The 16,094-nt window shown below is 35.5% G+C and overlaps 1 long non-coding RNA gene across 1 annotated transcript; it reads right to left on the reverse strand.

Moving 5' to 3' along the window:
- Positions 1–39: 39 nt before the first annotated feature.
- LOC108671907 lies at positions 40–12,663 on the reverse strand. The gene is made up of 2 exons (XR_001930856.2): positions 12,311–12,663; positions 40–2,828 (listed from the first exon to the last, which is right to left on the reverse strand). It is a non-coding gene; the product is annotated as an uncharacterized LOC108671907 (long non-coding RNA).
- Between the last annotated feature and the right edge of the window lie 3,431 nt (positions 12,664–16,094).

The following is a 16,094-nucleotide window of genomic DNA, read 5'->3' on the forward strand; positions in this document are numbered from 1 at the left end:
TCATTTTTTATGATTGTTTAGTACCATATTTTTTGTTTCTATCGTTTAGAATACTAGTTTCAATTTCGTGCATCAAGAAAGTTTATTTACCAGCCCTCGTTTGTGTGGACTGGCCAGTGGAATTAGGTATGATTCTTTTAAATAACCTAATTGCCACTACTACGAGGTTCACATTGATTTTAGATCCCTCAGTGTTATGAAACGCTTTAATACGCACAGTGGAATTGTTTGTGTTTGTGCAAGTATTTTCAGCAATATAAAAAAATTATGGTATCCTTATATTTACTAAAGATGTGTCCAAGTTTTATTATTATTCGTATAAAAGAATTTTTTCGAAATTCGTTTGATGGTGTGGCCTGGGATTGCTATGTCCCAAACAAATACTAAGGAAATACTAAGGAAACTAAGGTCAGTCAAGCACAAGCAGTTAAAATCAGGTCCAGACCAAATATTACGAGAGCATCACAAACCCTGAGAATTCTTTCGTTCGATTTGGTAAATTATAATAAAATTTAGAGCGTTTAGACTGCTCGTCACAATCGTTTCTACGCATTTAATAGGAATCCACAATCATGCACAGAAATTTCCAGTTTCGCAGCACTAATTATGTATTATTATTGTGTCAGAAAATTTCCTGCAAAATGAATTGACCTTGCTCATCAACTGAACGAAGAAATTTCTTTATAATTGTCGCAATTTTTTCACAATCTAAGCTACTTAGCTGCAGAGTTCCGTGTCGAGTTAATAGTCCAGTTAGACAAATTCATGTATGCGACTAGCACTAAATAATAAGGAAAAAATTTCTTAGATGCTTCCTTGCCCATTAAATTCTTTAAAATACAGGTTGTAGCCAAACATTAAGCGCAAATTAAATTGAATAATTCTAATTGATTGAAAATATTCTGCCTTGAAAGGAGGTTATAATTCAGTCACAGAACAAGTTTTTGTTATGTTCCGGCCATTATTCAACGTACATTGTGAAATTTGTTGAATGAATGTATATTCTTATTCCGGTTGGAATAACTTAATACATCTTCGTTTACCGACGTAGTATTATAATACATTGAAATTATTTACAATTAAACTATTATGAACGTTGTCACTTTATGAATAGTTGACATTAGATATTATTACACTTGTTAATGTAAATTGAATGAATTTTTTGTAATTAGAAAATAAATAAATACCAAAAATTGCTATCTAAGGCTATCTAAAACAAAACCAAATAATATTGATAATCTTAAGGCTACATCAGATGAATTTCACTATCGTTCCTTCTCGTAAGAACTCGCTCAGAATTGATAACATCCTCATAGAAAGTTAGCCAATATAATCCTATTATAATTCGTGTGCTCATTCGTAACGTGGAGTGAAATGCCTTACAAATAATAGATTAAGCCAAAGAATCCTGCAATATATTCTAATAATAAAAAACGATGTCATGTAGTTCTCGGTTTGTGCTTGAATGCCGAGATGAGCGCTGCCGAAGGATTTGTATGCACCACACGAACCTCTCTAGAACCGAATTTGTTCACTTTTGTCCCACAAATTCGGATCTACAGGGTAGATGTAGAGCATGATAAAGTTCTCTGAAGAGAAGGTTCTTGCGAAGAAATTTCTAGATGACTTTGAACATCTTGAATAATATTTTCTGAATGAAGCAATTTGTTTTATGCTCCAAATTCTGCAATTGTTCACTTGCAAGTCTGTTTGAAGAGAAGGGGCTGATACTTAATTAAGTTATTGATTCCGTTCATTCGAATTATCAATCTATGGATATTATTTAAAACGAAGTAGAGGCATTAGTTTACGACGATGAATGCAAAACCATCTAGTTGAATGAACCTATTCAGTAACTGGGGAATTGATGCAAATCATTGTTTGGAAGCTTTAAATTTGTAAGTGAAGTTCGGCCTGTTGTACGATATCCTGTTGTATCGCAAGGACGATGGGGTAAAATTTAAATTCTGATTCTAAGAGACGGTTTTAAGAATGACAATTCCAAGTTTACAGCAGCCGGTCAGATACTCTATTGTATCATGTTTCGTTCAACAGATATTTCTGCTCTTGTGGTTTTGGGTAACTCATTGAATCGATAGCAATATGATTCCAATTGTCTCGAACAGGCAGTTATTGTTGTCATATTTGGTCAAAACTGTGAATAACCTTCATATAGCAAATTTCTTGGCTAGTGTAAATAAAATTTTCTCAACATATTTTCTTTTCAATGAGATGACACCTTCATCAAATTACGAAGGATTTTAAGTGCCAGATGATATCTTAAATGTGAAGGCACGCTGGTCCATTAAATTTTAGAGCAACCAATGAGATCAACTGCCGCTTCCACTAGCTTCGGCTTGTGCCCCTTCAGTTTGTTCTGATCTATCGATATTTAGCGCCAATTTCAATCTCAGTTCATTGATTAGTTCTCGGTATACCTCATCGACACTTTTGTCGAATTCAATTTTCTCCATAACACCAGCAGCTCGTGACTCAAGATTGGACTTGGATCTTTGCCAAATTTCGCCTTTGCTTCGTTCATTTATCGACTCGCCCGGTTCGATATTTCCTTCAGAAATTCCTTCTTTTTCATTGTCATAGCATCCACGTCCCTCGGTTGTTCCAAAACAAAACTCTGTCCTTGGGTCACTTGAAGACGTTGTTGAAAAAATCCGTTCATTTGAAGAGACTACGTTTTCTATTGACGATCGTTCTTCGTTTTCTGCACTCGCTTCCACTCGTGGCTCGATGTCACCACTTGAGATGCCATTTACTTCGTTCGGCCGAGATGGAAGTGCCGCTACCACCGCCCCTGAGGCACTGCCATCCTGAAATATAATTCAACATTAGAATTTGAGCGACTACAACAAGGAAAAAAATGACAGTCTTGGAAGACAGGAGTTAGAATGAAAATTCTGGAGGGTGGTAAACACGTAAATCGTATCAGACGATTGCAAATAAATAAAAAATGTATTTAAATAAAAGGTGTAAAAAATAAGTTACTTTAATCGCATTTTTCATGCATATCCGCGACTAAAATATTCATGAAAAAAATGCAAGCTGATTGGTCTTTCTTTTCAAAGAATGGTAATTGAAAATGTTCAACAATGAGCATAGCCACAGAAAAATGTCGCTTATTTATAAATGAGCATAAATGCTGAGAATAAATGAGCATAAATGCTCAGCACATTATAAATGTGCTGAGAAGCAGATTCCCGTCAAGTTTTTATATTTTCTATTGAACATCAGGCAGACATTGAGAACTTAATTATATTTATCTGCAGAAAATATTAAATGCGACCTGATACTAGTGTACCATGCAAATCTTTCCTTCAGAAAAAATAGGAAGAAAAATAACCTGATTTATGAGAAACTGACTATGAAATCGACGTTGTTTTGCATACGTAAGTAATAATTTGTGATTGAAAGAATAATGAAATTAAGAACTTATTGTATTTAGGACAACTAAAAACTTTATATTTAAAAATGAATACAAAATTTAAGAATTAATATAATAAAAAATAAAAATAATAGTTAAAAAATAATAAATGTTATATAAATGTAATAAAAAATTGAATAACTTAAATAAAATGATCGAACAATACTGGCCAGACCATCTTGAACTCATGAGATGCAGATGTATGGCAGGATATTCATCTGTCTTAACGAATAAGTGATAAGTGATAAGTCAAAGTGATAAGTCATGCTGGTCCTGACCCGTTCAAAGTGATCAATACTCATAAGAAAAAATATAACTCAGTACTCACTGCAGTGAGTGACAGAGAGCGTATTTTCTCGTCGACGAAAACTTGAAGTCACGGACGGACGGACAGACGGACGGACAGACAGACAGGCAGACAGACGGACATGGCGAGCACAATTATAGTACATTTTTTCAATAAATGAGAAAATGCGCTAAAAAGAATCCGCACATTATTTCAGAATAAGTTTTCTTGTTCTTGCAACTATCTAAGCTCAATTAAATTCATTTTATTCAGCTTGAAACCTAGAAGTATTTACAGGTCATCTCTTCCCGGTAAAATAACGTGAAATACATGAGTGAATATATAGCGTATTTTTGACTTGTTCATGACGGTCAAAACTATTTTTTTGAGTGGTTATGTCAAATATTTATTTCGACAATTGGTGGAAAATTGATAAATTTTTACATAATTGGTACATAAAATTGGTGGAAAATAGGTACATGATCAATTTTCATATAATGAGCCTGTGAATGAAAAATTTTATTTATGATACTAATAAAATTTCATTGCAATGTGTTTATTTTAATAGAGAAAAAGTATGTGAATACAACTCTAGACAGTAAGTTCCGTGCACCATTTTTTATTGAGATAACAGAATTGCTTTTTTTTGGCGAAGGATTTGGCAATTAACTGTCAATGCCACGGGGTGATTTTAACGTCTCACTGGGCACCTATTAGCAGGCTACACGCGTTGTCTCTTAATTAACGCACTAAATGCTAGCAAACCTCGGCGCTTGCCAAATGACTTCACGTTCGTTGACTGAGCGAGTGAGCATGCAATTGTTTCGGTCGCACTTTCTGTGGGCACAATTGATACACTTTAAGTGATACTCATGAATATCGATGACGGTAATGATTTTTAAATTTTCACTAATATAAGACGAGTTATGTTAGGGAGAAGTCACATACGAAGATATGACGAAAATAATCATATATTCGTTATTGTATGGCTTCAATTCAACGGAGATTTAATGAACACAATTTTCTGAATTCCTTTGTGAGGTTTATGTTTTGCTTTTAACATTTATTTCCGAGTAGTATTTTTCCGAACCATCCATGCGGGCGCCGTATATTATCGCATAACATGCCTCCCTAGATAATATTTATCAACTCCATTCATTTATCAGCCAAAGCGTTGGCGCGGGAAGCCTCGCTTGACCTCATCCCGAACTTAAATTTTATCCATCTTTCCATGTAAAATCAATTTGACATCTTCATTACCCGTTGATTTTTACAATCAGGAGTTGCGTTGAAAATCGGCATTGTTCACTGCCTGGTGACAATATGTGCTTGATGGCAATCGCCGAGCCGCCAAATAGCGACGTGGTGGCATTTGGCACGTACTTGGACGCATCGATTTTTTCACCATCTTCTCGACACTGGGCCCAAGCTTCTGTTACGTGAAATTATGGATAAACTGTCATCACTATTTCTCACACAAACGTGAGGAAATATTTGCATGCCTATTTTTTATGGAAAAATCTGCACACATAGACGATGCATTCATCCTCAATTAAGGACTAAAGCAAATTTGAATATGTCGTAATAAGCGTTCATAGTAAAGCCCAAATCAAGTCCCCCGAGCAAGGACCATCAGAGAAATCACCCTTAAATTACTAAATTATTCCGTTCGAGTCAATTAAGGAATATGTGAAGGAGAAGGAGTAGTTATCCTAGCGACTAACGGCATCTCGGGAGAGCTGGCAAGCAGTTAAACAGGGACGAAATTGATCGCAGCGAAGGAGGGCGGAAATACAGTCGGGGTGGAGGGACAGACTGCCGCCTTAGCTGTCCTACACTCGATGCAAGCTCGGCTCCCCGGTGCCTTAGAAGCTCCGGCGTTCTTTGCTTGCTTCGCTTTGTGGCGACCAAAACCTGCTCAAGAATCTATCACTTTAGAGTCCGGTTGATACATCTGACGATACTAATCATAGAATACAATAGAAATATATGTATAGATACTAAATACAATATGACATGATAAATTCAGGCGTGACACAATGTATCAACATTTATTATGTTACCGGATATATATGATTTGACACCCTGAACCTATCTTGTCATGTTACGCGTTATGAACACTTATAATTTATCACATTTTGTTGCGTAGATTTAAAATTAAAATCTATGTGAGAAAACAAATTTACATTGCCTATTTCTTGGGTCTTTCCCAGCCTAAACCTGGACTAAATTGTGTCACATGAACAATTTAATTAAAATTAAAGTCGTAATTAACTCAATATATCATAAAATCTTCAACACTACAAAGAGTACAAGAGAATAATTCTTTAATTCAAAATAATAAATTCCTGGTATATGTTGTCTGCACTTTAATATATCCCAAGCACAATATTAATCAACATAAAACTTTCTGAATGCTCGTCGAGTATTCACCGCAGCGTACTCGATAGCGTCAAATGAAAATACAATTTAAGTGTTTATTCTCAATACTGTAATGTGGTTATCAGATGAACGACAGTAAAAAAGATTCTCATTCATCCTTTATCACTAATGTTCAAATGTATCTCAGGTTAAAGTTTAGTGAAGAAAGGATCTCGTGCTTGTTTATTGCTGCACATATTCCTCGCTTCATATGCGGAAGTCAGATAAGAGGATATAACAATGAAATTAATTTATTTGATGGATTTACAACGCACCGGAAATTTGAACGCGACTGTGGTGCCCCGCTCAAATAGCAGAAACAAACACCGCTCTATATCTAAAGAACTTCGGCACAGGCGCTAAATCCTAACTGTTTGCGCTTTTGATATTATGTGAAGAGTGACGCACTCAATTGGCTTCGTCAAACTACGACATTAAACGCACTTGAGATCAACTCAGACCCGATTACCTTGAGGTACTTAGATGAACTGCGACGCAATGCAAGTGAATGAATGAAGGGCAACTTCAGCATTTTGTTGAGTCTGACGCAATTTCATTATCTCAATGCCTGTGATACGCAATAAAAATTGGTCAATAACCAAATTTCATGTCAAATCGGATGAGGTCAGGATAATTTTTTGTCAATAGCGCACGTGAATAAATCCGATAATATTTCACGAACATACTTTTATCCACCACCCGATCAACCCTTCCAAATTGAAATAATTAAGAAAGATTATAAACGCGGAAAATAAAATTGTTTTCATGCAGATGGCCACAAAATTATCCGTTCCAAAAATTCACAAGCCCACGAGCAGCGCATTTTAAATTGTATAAATATCATGAGACGTTGACCTGTTCCTCGCTGTTGCTCCAATAAACTGCGGAGAGTTGTTGGATAACTTTTTAGTGTCAAACACTATAGCAACTGCCTGCCTTCATGCCCGATCTTCCTCTTAGTTATATTTATTATACTTTTTTACATAGATGATGCTCTACTTTGGCTATTGGTCATGAATAGCTGGGCTACCCATGCATCTGAAATGTCAATGCTTGGTGCTGAAAACAATATATTCATGAATATTTAGCTCGATAATGTTTAATTAAACAAATTTATGGAAATTGTAGCTTATTATATAAATTGCAATTAAAAATTGGAAAAATATATAAATGAAATTCTATTTCATAGAAATATGCTCTGAATAATTGAATAAAAAGCACACAATATTTTGCTGGCTTAGCGGGCATTATAGGCTCTAAGGCGCTGTTTATTGGAATATTTTTGTGTCCGAGGTTCATTCTAATGAGGCTTGTGTTGGTAAAAGCTGAAACGGCACAAGGAGTAAGTGATAGATTTAGAAAATATTAAAAAATGATAGTTTAGTCATTTTTATAGTCGCCGCGACAAAAATTAAAAAATTGTCCCAAAACAATTGAAGGAGTGAAATTTTATCCTGTTAATTTTATCCCACGCTAACTCGGCTAAGTTTATTCAAAGTCTTCGATGACAATCTTTAACTCAATCAAAATTCTTAATTCAATCATCTTATGAAATCGCTAAAGCTCTGTAAATGAAATATCTCAATGAATGAATCCTGGAAGGTCTCAATATCAAAGATTATAAGCATACTATTGATCTGAGAGTCATCGAAGAGAAAAAATATCCACGAATTGTTCTAAAATATCTTTGTTTGTTGCAGCAACTTCGCTAAATAATTAGAAGAAATAAAATAATTAGCTATTATTTTATCTAGGGTGATTATTATACAGCATAGTCTTCGTTAGGCTAGCTTGAACTTTATCGAGGCCTTGGGGAGACTTCTTGGATGGCACCAAATCCTGAATATTATTGGGGGTACGCGTATCAAATGAACTTTATGACTGCTCTAGTGTATAATAATCTACGATATGGTTTAGTTGCTTTATTGGAGCTGCTATAACATTTGAAAATATTTATTACATTCGTATTTAATAATTGTACTGATGCCCCATAAATATGATACACATATTAAAGTTATGATTACGTTATTTCGGCATGAGCGGTACCAGATCCACCATCCGTTTATATCAGTGAAATTTTACCAAATTATTTATTGCATTTTAATCTCAAATTGGAAATATAAATATTACATTATAAAGCCAAGTAAGTTGTTACGAAAAAGTGGTATTGAGCTAAGGTGTATTAGGCTGAGCAAATTCTTGCTTCAGTTCATGAGTTAGGAACATATTCTTTATTTACTTTGTGCCTTTACTTTCAAATTATGGTCCTAAAAATGAAACAAATGAGAATTTTTTTATCAGAAGTCATCCAAGGAAATGAGATGTTTACTTAGGATGTTGAGGCAGAATAAAAAAAAAACATTTCAGCGAGACAATCTTTATAATTTTAAGCAGTAGTTGGCACCCGCTTCACGCTACTGGGTCGGCAGTCAATAAATCTGAGCTTGTTGCACTAAACGTTCGCAGAAATGTCGCGACGGCCCTCGCTCGCACCTAGGCGAGATAAACTACTGGTGATGCACAATGATATCGTGGTTTGATTTGACGCGTTGGTTTATCGAGTGACATTTTAATTTGTAGCGCTAGTAAAATTAATGTGATTTTAATTAGAAATCGATGGCATGGTGCTGATAATTACTGCAAATACCTATGATGTATTAATTATAAGAACTGACGATCTAATTCAACTCATGAATAATAATTTATTAAGCACTAAAATTCATAAAACTGGTGTTCGCAACATTATCAATGTTGTACATAAAAAATCTACAATGCATGTGAAATTCCTTAAGAAGTGACTTTAATACGCATCAGTTCACATCATCGGCATTACCCATCAAAATTTTTGCGTACATCATTTAGCTACATGTGGCTTGAAGCATAAATTCACGAGGCACACAAAGCGAAGTCCAGTTTTTTCGCTTGAATTTATCACAGACCAGCTTGACTTGTCAAGATGGCGCCATGGCATTGCCGTGCTGGTGGTTTAACCTTGGTGTTATCCTGTTTGAACCTGAATTTGAATTGGTAGAAACGCAGCAAGTGCCAAACTTGGCCTGCATCTTGATCAGCAGCTGGTATTATACGGCAATCTACTATGTCCTGGTATCAAAGCTATTAACTCATGATAAGCCAGGGTAATTTCGATTGACCTATATAACCTTGCATAGGCTTATTTATTTAAACGAATTCGCAAGATTAGAGAGCACGATTACTGTGCTAACAGGCAAGCTGGTGTTCACTATTCAGATTAGCGACAAAAACTCGTTTTACTCTAAGTTAAATTTAGGTAGCCCTGTTAGGCATCACAAAGAATTTTTTGGGGGCTACTTATTATATAGAAGCCAAGCCTCTATAAGAAAAGTTCTGCGATACGCTAAGTTTCAAGTCAGCGAAACAAAAGTTTCAAGTCAGCGAATGATTGTCAACAAATTTCATTCTGGAGTGTTCTATTTTAGTCGTGCCGTTTTTGTTGATATCAAAAAGTTGCAGGACCAATCAGATAAAATGTTTGTTCTGCTAAATATCGCATCCATAAAATTAAATTATAATGAAGAAAAAGATTCATCTGCTGACCCAGTGAAAATTTACGGACGCGTCAGCTTATGATTTGGATTACCAGTAGCTGGGGCGACTCTAAATTTTGTTAGAGGAATCAAATGGTATATTTACTTTATTACACACGCTTACTCATTTTCGAAAGCGCTTCAATGATGATATGCCGTTTCATTTAATTGGACTTGAATGGTCAAATGGCGTCGTTCAATTCAATATTGAGCGTTGAAATATATGCTGCCTTACTGCCCAATTCTTGGGCATGTTTTGATAGAGAGAAATATGGAATTTAACGGAGCCCTCCTGAAATAAATCCGCATTTCTTGAAGTTCATGAAATGGAAACATGCACATTTTCTTAAGGTTGGTAGTCAGAATGCAGCAAAGTTCTTAAACTGTTAGCATTATTTCGAAGAGAACAATATAACGAATTCTAAAACGCTTCTTTAGCTCCAGCTACATTTTGAGCTAAATTATTAATGAAAGGCATTTTTCATTCACGAATTTTACATGGAATAAAATAAAGTATTAATAAATCATACATATCATATAGCTATCCTATACAGATCATATAGCGTGACAGACAGATCATATAGCAAGATCCATAAATTTTTAGTCGATTATGAATTGGAGCGAAGAGCATGATCGGTCAAATGGACACCAGAGTTCGTAAATATGGGAGAACGCCGATGATTAACTGATCATTGAAGAATTATTTCGAAGAAATAAATTTTAGGCCGAAAAAGAGAGTCGATTTGTGCTAAACAAGATGGGTCGTCATAGATGCAATGGGCGGAGCCACAGAAAGAGAGGCGCTGGAGAGGGCAAAGAGAGGCGCTAGAGAGGGCAATGTTCAGGAACAGGATTGTTCTATGGCATAAATATAATCAGATTCATCAAATATTTGCCTTCTCATTAATGCTACTTCTTTGATAACACACTGTGAAACAATTCAAAAAGACATTGTAAACCTGACTAGAAGAATTAAGGTAATGATATCAGATGGATTTTTATAATCCTGTAGAAATTCTGGATTCATCTCAAAATTTGAATAATTTTTCAACGTCAACAAGATGAGCCTTTTTTCGCATTTTTACCAGTGTAAACTCAGCCGCCGCCGTCGAGTCTCACCAACGAACGCCGCAACGTTTCGCGCAGGCGAATTCAAAATTTAAAAGTGAAAGTGAGTAGGCTGTTTTCCGCGGTGCGTTCGGCGCGAAAAAATAAAATGATTTTTTGTAGCCCATTTTGACTATATTTGTTGAAAGTTTGATTTTTACCTCTTTTACTGTAGCATTTTATTTTGCATGATCCATAAATAGGCAAAGAATCTAACACTATGAGAAAGCTTGATTATGGGTTTATTGGACTTAAGGCAAAAATGTGAACAAATATATTCGATTTATACTTCTACCAGACGGAATAAATGTTAAGAAGCAATTCTAATAATAATCATGAGATGACTGACGATAATAAGCTAATATTATCTAATGTAATAATAAGCATAAGGTGACTGACGAAGTAATTTTTCAGCCATTAACACGGTTTAGAATCAGTCACATGAATTTCATGTCATAAAAGTCTGAATTCTTTACTAGTGCTTTGGTCAATCATTAAAAGAGGAAATTGGCCGTATTACTTTAAAACTTGCATTTGCTTGCAAACTGAGTTATTAGTAAAGTTGGGATAAACATTGTCTTCATTCAAAACAAGATTAAAACTGATAGCTAGTTCCTAGTGATTTATCATTGCTTAATTATTGTTCTGTTTCAAAGGGGCAATCTATTCTCATCCATATCAATTAACAGTTGTAATAACTTTGTCATAATCATTTATGCAATATTGTGTCTCAACAAATAGTGTTTCAAGATAAATTAAATTGACATTGCAGGCAGGTATGTACAAGTTTCATAGCTTAAGTTACAACATAGTGATTTGAAATTAGACTGGTTAGCCACTGAAATGTTTCTTTATAAGTTAGCAGGCTGAGGAAGGTCAAAACCATAAATAATTATTCATTTGTTGTGGTGACAGACACTCGCACACAATCCAACAGTTAAGAAATGATTGATTCACACTTGAACTACAAATTACAACAGACATTCATGATACATAACTAGATTATGATTAGTAGAATGAATTGAGAAGCATTTATGAGGCAAATGAATTGACTAACTCACTAACATACTAATGGTTGATTGAAACTTACTCAGGTAGTCAAATTTATCATACATGCTATTTCTAAATATTTATCTTGCAGTTCTTGCTTTTTGAATGAGGGCTTCTGTTTATATTAACTTTATTATTACCTTGGAGACGATGTCGTCACAGAAAAAACGTTATAATATTTAACATAATGTTGTTCATATAGCTGATATTTATATCTTAATTATCTCAGTACTTGAGTCTAATCAATGCTTAAAACTATGTAAATCGGTCGGGTAAGCATTAGTCTTCAAATGCCCATTGGTTTAGATGTTGTTGTTTTGTTTGCAGCACAAGCACTGACATGAAATCGTTTACATACTAAATAAATTCAAACTGTGAGCTGATTCGTTTTGACCAGCTGAAAATTTCTAGATATATTATTCCTTATAAAATGAAACTCACTGTTTTTAAGAGATACTCATGAATTCCAACTTCATACGTATTTCACTTCGGCAAGCAAAAGGAGACATCCTAGGAGATGAGGTATAGTATCCAAGTAGCCAGAAGATCCCAAATTGTACTTTATTTTGAGTGCAAGAATCCGTCACGAAGAGGAATAATTCAAAATTGTAGGATCACTTCATATTATCCAAGAATCAGCTTTAAGCTGAATAAAACATTTAAAATAAACGTTAATGACTTGAACAACCGCTTGAGTCGAGTTCCGATGTCCCTTGTCTGGCGCCACGGTCGGTATGCCATCAGCCCTGCGTTGCAGCCTGAGCTGCTCAAGCTGCGGAGGAGGAGACTGAACTACGGCCTCCTGCCTCACTAGCAAATGCCTCCTTGTCTCTTTTTCGCCGCCACTCTCTCTCTCTCTCTCTCTTCTCTCTCTCTCTCCCTGTCTCTCTCTCGGTCTCACTCAATCTCTCTCTCTCAATTTCTCTCTCAATTCTCTTTTACCAAACACAGAACACCGACTGGCTACTGTTCCTAGGGAACACTGCTGCTACTTCGACACACACTCTTTCTCTCACTCACTCTCACTCACTCACTCTCTCTCACTCAATTTCTCTCTCAATTCTCTTTTACCAAACACAGAACACTGACTGCCTGCTGTTCCTAGGGAACACTGCTGCTACTTCGACACACACTCCCTCTCTCTCTCTCTGACACTCTCTCACTCAATCTCTCTCTCAATTCTCTTTTACCAAACACAGAACACCGACTGCCTACTGTTCGTAGCGATCACTGCTGCTACTTCGACACACTCTCTCTCTCACTCACTCAATCTCATTCTCTCACTCAATCTCTCTCACTCAATCTCTCTCACTCAATCTCTCTCACTCAATCTCTCTCTCAATTCTCTTTTACCCAACACAGAACACCGACTGCCTGCTGTTCGTAGCGATCACTGCTGCTACTTCGACACACTCTCTCTCTCACTCACTCTCACTCACTCAATCTCATTCTCTCACTCAATCTCTCTCACTCAATCTCTCTCACTCAATCTCTCTCTCAATTCTCTTTTACCCAACACAGAACACCGCCTGCCTGCTGTTCCTAGGGAACACTGCTGCTACTTCGATCTTGCCTCGAGAGCCGCCGTCGCTGCCAATAATTGACTGTCGTAAATTCTAGGCGAACTGCCTGCTGTTCCTAGGGAACACTGCTGCTACTTCGATCTTGCCACGAGAGCCGCCGTCGCCGCCAATAATTGTCTGTCGTAAATTCTAGGCGAATGTGGAACATGAATCGCTGTGGTGAATTTTATTACAGCTGATTTCTTTGTAATACTTACTGACACCTGAAGAACTAAATGATAATATTTGAACTTCAATGATACTATTTTCGTTGATCTTGACATTTTCTGAGATTTTATAGATATAATTCTATGAGTGAAAAAGTTTGCATGATCGTATTCTATGAAAATATTCACTAATAATAGCTAAAACTAAATGCAGGTTAGTCCAGTAAAATTGGATGATTATTTAACCAATAGCATGTAAAATCTTCTTTTATTTCGTTCCGTTTTGATTCGTTGTAAATTTGGCTATAATTGTTATCCTTCAACTAATTAAAAAAAAACATATATCAAAATTTACTAACAAACGTTGTATGAATAATTTTGTGGCACACAATATCCCAGCTTCGAGTGGTTCAATTTAAAATTATAATTGCCATCCCATGTAACAATCGTACATTTTTTTCAGCTAACAAAATTGCGCAGAAATAAAATATTAAGTCATTAATAGGCTACCGACGTTTTCATTTCCGTTAATTCCTTTTCAAAAGCGAAATAAAAAAATATCTTGTGAATATTGTTAATTTATGAAGGTAAGTTTTGAAAGACGCACCAGTTCCATGAATTTCTTAGAATTTATTTTTATTAAACAAATAAATTATTTTTTTTACCTCTTCTTGCTTATGCATGCAGCGCACAGGGCACTAATCACGCAATTTTCGCCATTGACGACAATTTAACTGTACCAGAAATTCCAGGAAGTTTATTAATGGGACATCCATCAGCCAGTAGCCTTCTCATCACAATGTTGGACTAGAGAACTTCATGAGAGACGAGCAAGTTCAGGAATAGTAAATGTTGGGTCAAATATGATTGATAGAACTCAGTCACACTAAACCTGATCAATACAACGATTTCTTAGAGCTGGAGCTAATCCCGTGTGCAGCCATGGCCGCTGTGCGGGTGTTGCTTTGAAAAATGTCCTTACTCTGCCTTAGTGGAGAATTATTTACCGCATATTAATGACTGTAAATTATTCTATGTCACTGCGGTATATGAAGTGGAACTTACTGTAAATATGATGTAGTTGAATCACAAGTCACAACATATTCATTTGAAGTTAAAATTTACCGGATAATAATGACTGTAAATCATTCTATGTCACTTCGGTACATGGAAGTGGAACTTACTGTTAATATGATGTAGCTGAATCACAAGTCACAACATATTCATTTAAAGGTAAAATATTATATCGAGGTTTCGGAAACTTACTCATGTCGAGTGAATGAAATTTAGAAAAAAATGTATTCATTTTTAATTTGAGGCATTACATATCGATATCAATATCTTTATATTTAAAACAAATTGCGGTGGTTATATTGCCGCAATAAAAGTACCACGAATAATTATTTTATTGCGTTTAAGATGCCTAGTTTGCGCTCAGGAAATAATCTCAATCGGTTCTTCTCTTACTTTGAGCAGCAATAATAGTATTTGACAAATGTGATTGGATTATGCTAATGCGAAAGGAACAAAATTATTCAAATTATTTAATATATATATGCTCCTTGCATGCATGGTCTTTGGCATGTCATATATGTAAAGAACGAGCGATAACTATTCAAAAAGGCAACACGAAATTATCGCAATATTTTCCAAGGAACAAAGGATTGATAGCATAACAATTTATAGACCTCATCATATGATTTCGCAGGACAACGCAAAAAATAGAAGTAATTTCATGTTTAGATATCGATTCTTTAATGTCAAATATTATTGCAGTTATGAAATAAGCAGGGAGTAGCACTTTCAACTCGAAATTTTAGTTATAAAGTAACTTTATTGTATTTATTCACAAGCGGAAGCGTGCAAGCAATATTGTTTTTTAATTAAATTAGTTGCTACGAAAGTCTTTCAGCATGGAAGAAAGTAGCATGTTCTCAGTAAGTCTTCTCACGCTCGCTATGTATGGTTGCCCGGATACGGCCCGACCACAGCTCAACTGTGGGGATGCATATGGGCCAATTATATCCTGTGGCCGCTATTTGAAACAATATATTCGTAAAATAAAAAATTCAACTCATCATAGGATATGCATGTATTAACGGAGTATATCGGTGTCCGCGCATCGCATTTTAAACAAGCAATAAATATATATCAAATTCAATAAGGTTATGTATCATTGGTATCTTCGCTCAATTTATGATATAATCTCAGTACTGAGCTATAAACAAGATTGTTATTTCGTTAGAAAAGATACAATATTTTTTTACATAAATGCAGAGTATTCCAATTACGATCTTCAAGATCGCTTCCTAAAATACTTTTTTTTGCACCTCTGTGGCTCGATTACAATGTTTTGTAATGTAAGGACTATGCCATGAGTATTGCGAGAACATATATTGCGCCGGGCAATTGCGAAGGCAATAAACCAGCGGAGGTGTGACGTCCGAAGCTCCGAACAAGGAAGGACCGTTGGCCCCACCACAACCGCTAACCGCA

Source organism: Hyalella azteca, unplaced genomic scaffold (assembly GCF_000764305.2).
Source record: "Hyalella azteca isolate HAZT.00-mixed unplaced genomic scaffold, Hazt_2.0.2 contig8696, whole genome shotgun sequence".
Taxonomy (NCBI): domain Eukaryota; kingdom Metazoa; phylum Arthropoda; class Malacostraca; order Amphipoda; family Hyalellidae; genus Hyalella; species Hyalella azteca.